Raw genomic sequence first — 13,123 nt, 5'->3', positions numbered from 1 at the left:
TTACTGGGATGCTCCTGGGTCTTCAAGGGTTGAGTTACAGGGAAAGATTAAACACGTTGGAACTTTATTTCTTGGAGCAAAGAAGAATGAGGGGAGATTTGAGAGGTTCACAAGATTATGAGATGTATAGACAGAGTGGATGCGAGTAGGCTATTTGCACTTGGACTGGGGAAGATAAATACGAAAGGTCATAGTTTTGAGCTGAAAAGGGGAAAGGTTTAGGGGGAACAACAGCGGAAAGTTCTTTACTCAGAGAGTGGTGGGAGTGTGGAATGAGCTGCCATCTGATATGGTGAATGTGGGCTCGATCTTAAGTTTTAAGAATAGATTGGATTGGTACATGAATGGTAGACGTCTAGAGGGCTATAGAATGGGACTAGTGGAACAATGGTTGACACAGACTAGAAGGGCCGAATGGCCTGTTTTCTTTGGTATAGTGTTCTATGGTTCTCTGCTCAGAAACAGAACTAAAGTGATAATAATTGATTACCAGATGGCAGATGATTGTCCTGTAGCTGCACATAATGAGCACCTTCAACAAGCAGCCCTTCACAACATCCCTAAGGCTTACAACAGCCTTGGGCTAACCCTAAATTTAAGTAAAACAAAAGGACCAACAACTCATGCTCATTTGATTGGCTGAGGAGAAACTCCATGGCACATTTTTCTTTTGCTGTCCTTCACTTTTGCAAATTATATGGCTGCCTCAAAGGGAAGAATGCATCGAGACACAATATTTCAGCTGTGAAGAGTGTGGGATAGACCCGATGATCAAACTGGTAATGCTGCTGGTCATGATTTGAATCAATTTTCAAAGAACTGTTTCTGCAATATAAATTAATCACAAAACAATTCTAGGACACTTCCTCTAAAACCCTCTTCATGAACTGTTTCTACCCAGGCCACCCACAACAGGGTTACTTTAAGTGATAAAGTTGGACATGACTTGAAAGCATTTCCCCCCCCCCCCCAGTTTAGTCCACCAACTCGTGGATAAATGCATGCACAGTACACAGTCCAAAATACACACTCAAAATGCTGGAAATACTCAGGTTGGGTAGGCATTTGTGGGAAGAGGAACAGAGTTAACATTAAAGGTCAAAGACCTTTTAACAGAACCAGGAAGGAAACAAAATAATCAGGAAATTACTGTGAGGGTGGGGGTGGAGAGATAGGTGGGAAGGTTGCCGCTGTAGGACAGCCATTTTCATCAGGGGGCCGAAACTTCCCCCACCCCCAGTGAACAACAGCACATTTAAGGGGGCCATGGACTGAAATCACATCTTTTGTCTTTTTTCGTAGTTGGTAGGAGAGAAGTACGGAAGAAACTGACTAAACTTCAAAGTTGACTGCTTCACGCAAGCCTTAAGGGAGCCATGGACAAAAAGAAGGCCAAGAATGGCTGCTGTAGGATACTGCCCAGGTGACCATGAGGATAAACTGAGCTGTTCCCAGAGTTCAGAGTCAATTATTTCATTCTCTAACTGCTCCTATTCAGTCACTGAGAGATAACCATGTTTACAGCTTTCCCCAATGGTCACCTTGTATTAGAATCATCCCCTGTCCCATCTTCCATCCTCCCTGTATCTTAATGCGCTTCTCTTTTTCCAGTTCTAATCAAGTCACACAATACGAGACATTGGATCTCTCTCCTTTCTCTAAACATGACCTGTCCTGCCTAGTATTGCATCATTTTTATTTTAGATTTCCAGCATCTGTAGGGTTTCTAAAATTTCCATTTAAATTCACTAATTAAAATGCAAAAGCTATCAAGGTTGATGCTCCTGGGGGAAATAGTCCCCCTGCTTCAGTATTCTGAAGTTGCGTGCTGCTTCCACTGATGCAGCTAAGAATCAACGTTAACAAGAGTAGCAACTGGGTTTGAGGTACGGATCAGTTGAAACCTAACTTTACTGCAGAACAGGTTCTGTGAGAGCAGGGTGAGGAATGGCAAACGGGTATACAAATAATTTACAGCCAAATGCATGACTGACCTGATGAAATGATTGAAAGGAAAATAAGGAAATTTTCTGAAACAAAACATCAAAAAATATCACGTGATGGTTCATGACATGCATCTTGGGGTTTACCTTTTGAGATGCATTTCGGGGAGGTGTGGGGTTGGGGGGAAGGAGTAGATTTTCCCATGAGTGGGCATGGGAAGTCTGGACAAGGGTTGGGTGCCAAATAGAGGAGGACGGATTAAATCTTTTTATATGATGATGGTTCATCGACTTGGAGAGAATATAGAACAGCAAAAGGTCCCTTGACCCATGATGCTGGCCAGGATGCCAATTTGAACTAATTCCATCTGCTTGCACATGGTCCATAACCCTCCAGGTTCATGTGCTTGTCCAGATGTCACCATCATGTGTGTCCACCATTCCCATGCAGTGTGTTCCAAGCACCTATCACACTATGTTAAAAAAAATTGGTTTTGCACATCTCCTTTAAATTCCCTTCTCACCTTCAATCTATTTATTCCTCGCACTGATACAGACTTTCACTGAAAGCATGGAGTTATCAGGGGCACAAATTACTCATCTCTACACTCGGAACCAGAACCTACATCAGATGCATGTACTACACTAAATGAGGAAATAGGCACATCAGGCTAATCCTTTCTCCTGGGCTAATGATGCCAATTTCTGGTGGGCTAAGGATATTCAGAAAACAAAAACTGCTGGATTCAGCTGAGCATCAAGATAAAAACACCTTTATTCACTAAGCAAAATACAGGCCAACTCCGATTAACTGAAATCGGATTCTCTGAAATTCTCCGTTATCTGAAATTTAATTTTTTTTGGATAAAAAGGATATCTGAAATCTTCATTTATCTAAAATTATTTTGGTGCTGAACTGACCGGGGATGTCAGGCTCCTGGCGGCGGCAACAGCGGATCTCAAGCTCCTGGGCAGGAGTGGGACCCTTGGACTACTGGCACGAGTGGGGCCTCGGTGGGGAAGGGTCAGTAATCGGAAGTGGCCAGCATTTTTTTTGGTGAGAATTAAACATTATTTTAATGCTTAAAAAGCCTTCCCTTGTTTGTTGTGGTTTAAAAACTGTTTCAAGTGATGTGCTCTTGCTACTGGACTGTTTTTTTAAAAAAAGACAGGTTCTCCGATTAAAAAAGACATTTATCCGAAATGGGCCCGGTCCTAACCATTTCAGATAATCGGGAGTTGTACCTGTACTGTAAATGGATGGGATAAATGTAACTGTTGTAAGGTAAAACATCATGAGATGGGAATGTGTAGGGAGTTACCCTGTACAGGGCAGTAACAAGAAGGGGAGGTGTCCTTGTACTCCTGTTAGGTAAAACATCATGAGATGGGACCGGAGAAGGAGTCACCCAGTACTAAGGAGTAACAGAATGCATCCTTGTACTTACAAGATAAGAGAGACATTGATGGATTGAGAGGCAGGAAGCTAGCAGGGAAAGGATAGCAACAGTTTTAGTCATTGGACAAGTAATGATATGATGATGTTCTAAGCATGTATCCAAGGGTATAAAAAATCACCATTTTGCTGATAACGGCAGAATGCATTCTCCGACTAACTTTGTTAGTCGCAAGTGTTACAATCCGGTAATAAAGAACAAAGAACCCTGATTTCGACTCAGCCTGGTGTTTGTCTCACTCATTCATGAACAAAGCAGACCTAACACTGTTGTAAATCAGAGTTTGGAGATGTGCACCACCATAACCTTTCATCTGATCTTTGTGTGGACCATTCACACCACCTCAGATATATTAGGCTGAAGGTTTCTATGCTTTATCTCTAATCAACACTAAATGCTTAGGTTCCCATCTCAACAGATCCTGATTTTGTCCACCAGACAGTCTCCATGCTGTCAAACTTAGGTGAATAGCAGAATTCAGTTTTTGCAAGGTGGCAGCTCTTTATGTTGGTACAGGTACATGATCCTTTATCCGGACATCTAAAATCCGGAAAGGTCCAAAATCTGGCAAGTAGGGAGAGACCGGCAGCGTGAGTCGGGCGGGCAGGAGACCAGCAGCGCGAGTCGGGCAGGCGGGGTGTTCTGGGGAGATGACAGCACCATTCGGGTGGGCTTTCCAAAATCCGTAAAAATCCAAAATTCGGAACACACTGTCCCCCAAGGATAAAGGATTGTGTACCTGTACAAAATGGCCATTACACTTGAAACCATCCCATCTGATTTGAAAAATTAAAATCTTCATCTTCACAATTAAAGAAAATGTTGATTAATTAACCAGTAAGTGAATTTATAAGGTGGAAGAAAGATTAAACAAATGTTTAGACCTGACATCATGGTAAACATTCATTAATTACACTGCAATTTAAAAATTCCCAAGATTATTGTTCAAAATAGCCTCCGCAATCAAGGCATTTACTGATTATATTCTCTTTACATTGCAATTTAAACAAATGTCTCTGATTGTCTTGACAAAGACAAACAACTGTTGCTGTTTGCTCAGAAAACAGATAAAAGAATGCTTCCATTTGCCCAAGGTAGTTACTGACTAAACTATTCCTAGCATTGGATGGGAAGAAGTCAGGAAGGTAAATACAGAATTCAGAGTGCAGCAAGGCCATGTTGTTCAGTGGCTTCTATTTTAATAGTCATACAAAAACACTGCAGATGAAGATAAGTACATACAATAACATGCACTGTTTACCTTTACTAACTCCTCGACATGGGAGAAGTAGCACCGTCCACGTTGGGTGTCATTGATGTTTTTTAGACTGCAATGTCAAGGGGCGGGGGGAAATTGCTGAAAAAATTAACTGCAAGTACCTGAGTGCAACAGTCCTGGTGGTTGGTCATGCAGTAGAGTGAATGACCGACTACAAATTTTTCCAGTACAATTTACACTGCAACTTCCTCCAAAAAAGTTGGAGGGGTCCTTAGAACAAATTGTGGTGCAGGAATTGACTCAAAATTCCTGCACATTCCTTTTTAGATTGCCCGGGTAGTGGCAAAAATTCCTTGATTGTGCCATTGCTTGCCTGCAATCTAAAAACCATGTGAATGGATTAGTTGCAAGTTCTTTTTGGGCCACCACCCAGAGTATTCAGTTTTCTGTTCCATCACAATTACAGGATTTTAGGCAAAAGACTGGCGAAGGGGGTGGCACAGTTGGCGTAGTGGTTAGCGCAATGCCTTTACAGCACCAGCAATGGGACCAGACCTGGGTTCGAATCCCACGCTGTCTGTAAGGAGTTTGTATGTTCTCCCTGTGTCTACGTGGGTTTTCTCCGGGGGCTCCCATTTCCTCCCACCCTTCAAAACATACCAGGGGTGTAGGTTAATGGGTTGTAGGTTAATGGGGTGTAAATTGGGTGGGACGGACTCATAGGGACATATTGGTCTGTAACAGTGCTGCATGTCTAAATTAAAAAAAAATTCAGACAGTTGGCCTTTTCATCGGGGGGGGGGGGGAAAGCGAATGCAAAGCTCCACCTTTACATTGCTTAACTTATCTTGTTAAAGCTCCGAGGGCGAATTGAGGAGGCGATTCTGATCTGCCTTTGGGGCGAGGGGAGGGAGAATCAGAGCTGGAGCAACTCTCTCCACCTCCTCCATGAAGGCAATGCCACTGAAAGTGGCTGCAAAGGAGTGGGCTGATGACATCACAATGACATCATCAACCTGTAACCCAGGAGCATGATTTTTAAAATCCCATATTCTATAATATAGCTAATTATGTTGTACAGGAGATCTGCCTAAGCCTTAAGACATCTTGAACAGATCTCTGCCAGCACTCTTACCTGCTCCTCGGTCACCATTTTGGGTGTGGTCGCTTTCCCTTCTTGGAGCGTATGAATGACATCACGGCAATGGGCAGAGCTACTGCACCACTTTCCCCGCCTCCTTCAGCTTCTGAACATGGCTCCCGGTATTGCTCAGTGAGAAAGCAACGCTGGATCCGCCTTGTAGGCCTTCTCCATAAAAAGGTTCGTTTAACTTCTTTTTGTTGAGCCATCTTCAAGGTAGCATTACACCTTAAAAACGCCCAAGGACAGACACCGGCAACCCTTCTAGGAATGGTCCTCAGAATGTGGATTAGCTTGCTAATCTAACAATCATTGGTTGTAAAGAGGCACAAGTAAACAGAGGCCTGAATTACTCATGTGCAATTTTGTATGTAAAACTTGGGACTACTGGCACACTCATATGTAATACTAAGGATCAAGGCACTTAGCAAACTCAGATTTCTACATGTTCTAGTCCCCTGGTGGTTCAAGCATCAATATCAAAGAACTTTAAATTGTACTAATTCAACTATGTTGAGGTTTAAATTAATTGTGGTGTCCTGTATTTGATTTTCCTCAAACTCGAAGGTTCCCAGATAACTCAAATGTTGAATTGATCCATTTAGAACTGCTCAAATTTTAAACCCAGAACCAGTAACGATCTGCTGCACCAACTCAATGGAAGTCACTCACTAGGCCTTTTTGTGATGCAATCCCACATTAAATCCGGCTCAAGGAAAAAGTTGAATTTACTTTTTATGGTGATGGCTAGCATTGCTTTATGGAGAGCAGAGTTGGGAGCCGTCTTCCGGAGCTGTGAGAGGTGGGGTGAGTGGTGCAGTAGCACTGCCCTTCAAACATCCGCACCAAGGGAAAGTGGCCTTTACCTGACCTGGCGACCAAAGAGCAGGTGAGAGCACTGGTGGAGGCAGATCTCCTGCACAACTTTCACTGCTGAGGGCATATATGGGATTTTAAAAATTGCACACCTGGGTTACAGGCTGACGACACCATCTTGATGTCATCAGTCTGCCCCTCTGCAGCTGCTTTCAGCGGCATTGCCTTTATGGAGGAGGTGGAGTGATCTCTAAGTGTACCCTCCAGACGGATCAGAGTTCGCCTGCTGAATCCATCCTCGGAGCTTTTATGAAGCTAAGAGAAGTGATGTAAAGATGGAGAATATCTGCCTTTATATTCACTTTTTCTCCCCCACTATAAAAAGGCCTACTTACTCATCTCAGGGACATCTCATCTCATCACTCATGGCCCATCCCTTCGCAAGTGAAGATGAACACACTGCCTTGTAGCTCTTCTGTCCTCACAGAACTTTTGTTCTGTTTTCCATGGAGCTTTAGGCACCATGTGCCGGGGCAAGGACTTGGAGGCGAGTGGTTGCCCAGGACAAATGCCTCCCTCTGGGTCCCACGCCACTGGGCCTCCGGAGTGCGAGGCACAACAGCCAGAGTGATGCAGGATTGCCCTGCAGTGGTCTGTTCCAAGATTGTGCTCGCTGGCCATTGTCCTTACGTATCCTTCACCCACCAAGCTTGCTGCTGTAGACAGCAAGGGAAACTGTTTCCCGCACTCTGTCACAGCTGCCAGCCCCTGCTGCCAAACTAACATGTGCTATTTGCCCATAGCTGGGGCCCCTTTCTAGGTACCATGGACATATTAGTACAGCAACTGCCTGATTCAAGATGGCAAGTTTCCAGCAAACTGGAGCTCAAAGTTCAAATTTATCACCAGAGTACGGACATGACATTACATACAGCCCCAAGATTCTTCTACCTGCAGGCCAGGCAGAATTTGTACTTATCCGAGGTTCTGTACTCAAGAAAACTTATGTATACAAAAGAGAGAAATGTAAACAAAGAAAATGTAAACAAACTGCAATACAGAAAAAAAATGAGATTCAATAATAAATAATGTGCAAAGTCAGAGTCCTTAAACGAGTCTCTGATTGAGATTGATGTTCAGGAGTCTGATGGTGGAGGGGTTGCAACTGTTCCCAAACCTGGTGGTGCAAGTCTTGTGGTACCTGTACCTCTTTCCTGATGGCAGTGCAAGAATACAACATGTGCTGAGTGGTGTGGATCGCTGATGATTGATGCTGTTCTCCAACAGATGAGTTCCCTGTAGATGTTCTCAACATTGGGGAGGGTTTTGCTTGTGATGTCCTGGGCTGTGCCCACTACATTTTGCAGGGCTTTATGCTCAGGGGTATTGGTGTCCCCATATCAGACTATGATCCAGTCAGTCAGCACACTTTTCACCACACATCTGTAGAAATTTACTAGGGTTTCAGGTGTCATACCAAACTCCTAAGGATAGATAGATCCTCTGAGATGGTGACTTGAAGGAATTTACATTTTGGGAATCAATGAGCTCATTGGCAAAGTGATCAGGCAATGATTATAGAAGCATGCAAACTACAATTATAAGGTATTGTACCAGCGCAATCACCAGTCTGTGTCATTAGTCACCTCAATCAGGTGTAGCTTTCTGTGATGAAAAAACCAATGGCTGAAAACAAAGCTCTTGATACTTAAAATGGGTACTTAGCAAAGTGACTGGAGAAATAATATTCACAGACCAAAAAGCTCAAAGTATAAATGAGTACTATATACACACACACACACACACACACACACATAAATATATATATATATATATAGATATCTCTATATATAGATATATATATCTATATCTATATATAGATATATATAATGTACACACTATATTCATATTTTACAAACCAGGCATCCCCTCATGCATTATATGCGTGTGTGTGCTGTACAAGAATATTTTTACATGTTGAAAGAACGGGCACAATTTATAGCGGGCGTGGAAAATTTTGATCTTGGGAATATCAGAATGCCATGGTATTCCTATAAACAGGACATTCTGGCTAAGGCACTGCACCTTATCAATGTTAATTGCCCAGTCCCATCCCTGAGGGAGGAGATTAACCTATCAGATGCCTCTGATTTGAGACAACATTAGAATTAAAATCCTGCTCCAATCTGAAGCCTGTCTTCAAACTATTTAATTGATTCCTCTCCAAAGCTTGTTAATGTGCTGTAGCAGGATATCATCCATTAACACCTCTGGGGGAAATTGATTGGGTGTTAATTGTAGGAGATTAACTGTGGCAGATACTGGGTATGTGCTTTGTCTCATGTCCAATTTAAACGCAAATTGATTTTCTCTGTCAGAATTTAGAATACTACACTCGCATAGCATATGTGCGAGCATGTTATAAGAAAATATTTTTACATAATTTATGATTTTTTTATGCATTATATGCATGTGTGCATTATATACACGAAAATACAGTAATGAGCAAATGAGGCAAGACATGAAAATCTGTTGAAAAAACAAATAAATACTGAAAGAACTCAGCAGCAGATAAAGATGCATTACCCTTGCTCAAAGTAAGTAGAGAAAAAGCAGACAATGGCCTTAATTAAAAAGGCTGATGAAAAGGGATGAACGGGGGGGGGGGGGGGGGGGGGGGGGCACTGGTGGTTAGTTTTTGTCTCTGTGAAAGGAGACAGATGGAAAAAGAGGGCGAGAGAGCGCAAGAGCACGAGAGAGAGCAAGCGCGAATGCGCGAGAAAGAGCACTCAAGGCGGGGTGGGCACGTGGAGCACCTCCAGCAGTGACAGGCATCAGTGCCAAGGGGACAAACAGTGGGAAGGGAGGTGCAGACAAGGGAGTCATGGAGGGAGTGGACCCTGCATAAGGTGGAGAGAGGAGAAGGTTCTAGTTGTGGGATCACATAGTAAGTGGCAGAAATAGCGGATGCAAAGTGGGCCAGGTCTGAAGTGTGGGTAATTGGGGATATGCTGGCGAGCACCAAGTTGATGATTATTTGGAGGGCATATCTGATAATCTGGCATGGAAGTCCTCATCCTGGGCGCAGATGCAACGGAGGCAGAGGAATTGAGAGAAAGGAATGGAATCCTTACCGGGGACAGGGTGTGTAGTCAGAGTTGGGTTTGTTGAAGATATCTGCTGAGAGTTTGTCTTCCTAGATAGAGACAGAGCGAGAAAAGGAAGAATGATGGTCGAGATGGACCGAGTGAATGTGCAAGATGACAGCAAAGAGGATAAAGTCGATGAGCTAATCATGGGTTTATGAAGCAGTACCAAAGTAATCATCAATGAAACAGAGGAAGAGTTGAGGGGCCTTGCTTGTATAGGCTTGCTATATGGACTGCTCCACATTGCCAACAAAATGGCAGGCACAGCTGAAGCCCATGCAGGTACCTGTGGCTACCCATTTGACTTGGAGAAATTGGGACGAGTCAAAGGAGAAGTTATTGAAGGAGAGAACAAGTTCTGCCAGTGGTGGTGGAGGGGAACTGGTTGAGTCTATTGCTGAAAAAGAAACAAAGGACTTTGAGGCCTTCAGTATGGGGTACGAGGTGTATAGTGATTGGATGTTCATGGTAAACAGGAGGCAATCGAGTTCAGGGATCTGGAAGTTGTTAAAGTGATGGAGGGAATGAGAAGATCGAAGTGGATACCAATTCGGAGAGGCAGGAACAGGCAGACATGATAGGTCTGCTGATAAAATTGGGCAGGAGGTAGAACCAAGCAGTGAGGAGTTGGGAAACAATGAGGTTGGAGGCCGTGCTAGCGATAAGACTGGAATTGATGAGTTAAGAGATAGTATGTTATAGAGGTTTGATGAGTGTTGGTGGGGTATGTTGGTGGGGCAAGTAGGAGAGTTATTGCCTAGCTTCAGCCAGGTAGAGGTCAGTGCACCAGACTACAACAGCACCACCCTTGTCAGTGGGCTTGATGGTGAGGTTGGGATTAGCACAGAGAGAGTGGAGGTGAGAATGTTCTGAGGGGGTGAGACTGGAATGTGTGAGGGGAGTGAAGTTGATAAGGCTGATGGCTTGACGGCAGTTGGAAATACAAAGGACCAGAGCAGGTATAAGGCTGGAATGAGATGTCCAGGAACAGGGAGAAGGTTTAAAATGTGAGAAAGGGTCTGTAGTGGGAAGTGGAGAATTCCAGCAGTAAAAGTGGGCTCGGAGATAGAGGAATTCAGTATCGTGGTGTAACAGAATAAGTTAATAAGATATACGCTTAAAAAGGGGGAATAAGATTAGTTTAAGTCACTTTTGTCACTTTTCACAACCAAACATCACATTACAGAAACAAAGACTGAGAGAAAAATTTAAATTGAAACAAAAAAAAAGAGGGTGGGGGGAAGACATAAAAGCTGCTGCTGCAGTCAGTGAAAGGCTGCAAATCGAAAAGCCTGCTAAAGACCCCATTTTAAGATGGATTTTGAGTTCCGAGTTCAGCCTATTCAAAATCTCTGCAGTGGCTGGTTGTAAAGCTTCTCCTGAAATAGGGGAAAAGAAGAAATCTTTGCAGTAAACCTGAAAGAAGGTTCGTTTCTTCGGAAAGACTCTTCAGTTGCTGATTGAAGGAAATCAGTTTGCGTGTCCAAGGAACAAAGAACATCTCTCTGCACCCACCTTCCTGACTGGTAACAACTTAAGGCACCAGAGCTGGCTGAATGTAATGACTGTTTAACTCTGTGCACAGTACTGAAAACTGCCTGATACTTGGAGAAGTGAACAGTAAACACACACACACACACACACACACACACACACACACACACTTAGAATTAGAAGGGGTTAAGTTAAATAACTTCTAGGGATAAGTTAAAAATTGATCTTATTATTGTGTTAATATAATAAAACCAGTTTTGTTTAAGTAGCCATTGTCTTGGTGAATTTCTGTTGCTCCTGGCTTCTGAGTCCTTCAGGCTTGTAACAATGGCATGTGTGTAACTCATTGTGGTGTGAGCAAATGTAGATGAAGGTGAAGCCTCTACTGAGCACAGAGCATTTCATCTCTGAGATGGGAAGGTCGAAAGGGATGGTAAAGTCCTGGCAGCAGTTTGGGGGTCAATGAAGTGGACGGTGTGGGGGGATGGGGGGAAAGAAAGAGAATGGAGTGGTTCAGGAGAGCAGGAAGGATCTGAGGAAGGGAGGGGAGGATGAGAGAGATGTGACGGAGGCTCAGTCATGTGGGTCGCCGAGGCTTGGGTGAGAGTTCGCATCAGTGACTTAGTACTGTTGGTGTAGGCTGTCAGGGTCAGGGTAGGAGAAATGAGCAAATGAACACAATGCAAGGAATAGAAACAAGTGGCTGTAGTTACCCCAAGCCATGCACAAAGGTCAAAGCCAATGTCTACTTTCCAAATCCTTTAACATCTAAAAATCTATCAATCTTGAGTGGTGAGCTCTCTGTGGTAGAGAATTCCAAACATTTCCAAGGAATTTCTTCCCCTCGTTCTTATGGGACTTGATTGGGATGGATGTGTTCATCCAGAACCAGATATGGATCAAAGAATCAGCCAATCAGGATTAAAAGGAAAAATCAATTCTTTGCTCAAACGATGCAACATTTTTGAAATTCTTTATCTCCGAGAACTGTGGAAACTCTGTCATTCAGTATATTCCAATGGAGAATAGCAGATTTCTAGATATCAAAGAAATCAAGGGGTGTGAGCCTATAAAAGCAGCGCTGAGGTGCAAAATGAGCCAGTTCTAAGAAGAACTGTTCTGGAAGGTACGAGGGCAGAAAGGTACATGTATCTTTTAAGTTTTAAACAACGTGTAGAAGACCATCTCGTTCTCGTTTCTCTAATGTCCACTGCTCCCTTTGTCTGTTTTTTCATCTCTGACTCCAGTTGGAGATGAGAAGTTTTACTATACATCATTTAACTTTACAAAACAAACTATCAAGTCCAATGGCAGAAAAATCAAAAGGCTTTGAGAGGTGCCAAAGCAATTTCCAACCCAAGAATGCCATATATTGCCTTTCACGCCATTCCACATTTGAGGAGATTCGGTATGTTACTGAAGACTCTCAAAAGCTTCTGCAGGTGTACTATGGAAAGCATTCTGCTGGTGGCATCATTGTCTGGTATGGAGGTACTAACACTCAGGTCAAGAAAAAACTCCAGTGGGTTGTTAACTTGGCCTGCGACACCACAGGCACCTGACTTCACTCCATCTAGGACATTTACAAGAGGCAATATCTTAAGAAAGTAGTTTCTATCCTCAATGACCCCCACCACCCACTCTGCTACAATCAGGAAAAAGGTATAGGATCTTGCAGACAAGAACTCAGCGGCACAAGGACAGCTTCTTCCCCGCTGCCATCAGATTCCTGAATGAACAATGAACCAAAGACACTGCATTACTTTAACTTTTCATCTTTTGTAAGGTGATTTATATGAATGTTTGCACTGTGATTATGTCGCAAAACTACAAATTTCGTGACACTTTTTCTTAAATTTTAATCAAATAAAATTTAGACATGTAAGTACACAATCCTTTATCCG

The 13,123-nt window shown here is 43.2% G+C and overlaps 1 protein-coding gene and 1 long non-coding RNA gene across 2 annotated transcripts in view; one reads left to right on the top strand and one right to left on the bottom strand.

Annotated features, from left to right (window-relative positions):
• The window catches only part of LOC138761469 (uncharacterized), a 67,509-nt gene extending 63,898 nt beyond the window's left edge, over positions 1-3,611 (top strand). Inside the window, exon 3 of the long non-coding RNA XR_011356332.1 lies at positions 1,303-3,611. This is a non-coding gene — a long non-coding RNA (uncharacterized lncRNA). The remainder of the gene's footprint in view (positions 1-1,302) is intronic.
• The window catches only part of rab35b (RAB35, member RAS oncogene family b), a 98,782-nt gene that overhangs the window by 35,504 nt on the left and 50,155 nt on the right, over positions 1-13,123 (bottom strand). The window lies entirely within an intron of this gene.

Source organism: Narcine bancroftii, chromosome 4, assembly GCF_036971445.1.
Source record: "Narcine bancroftii isolate sNarBan1 chromosome 4, sNarBan1.hap1, whole genome shotgun sequence".
NCBI lineage: Eukaryota > Metazoa > Chordata > Chondrichthyes > Torpediniformes > Narcinidae > Narcine > Narcine bancroftii.
This window is presented reverse-complemented; position numbering and strand designations above follow the sequence as displayed.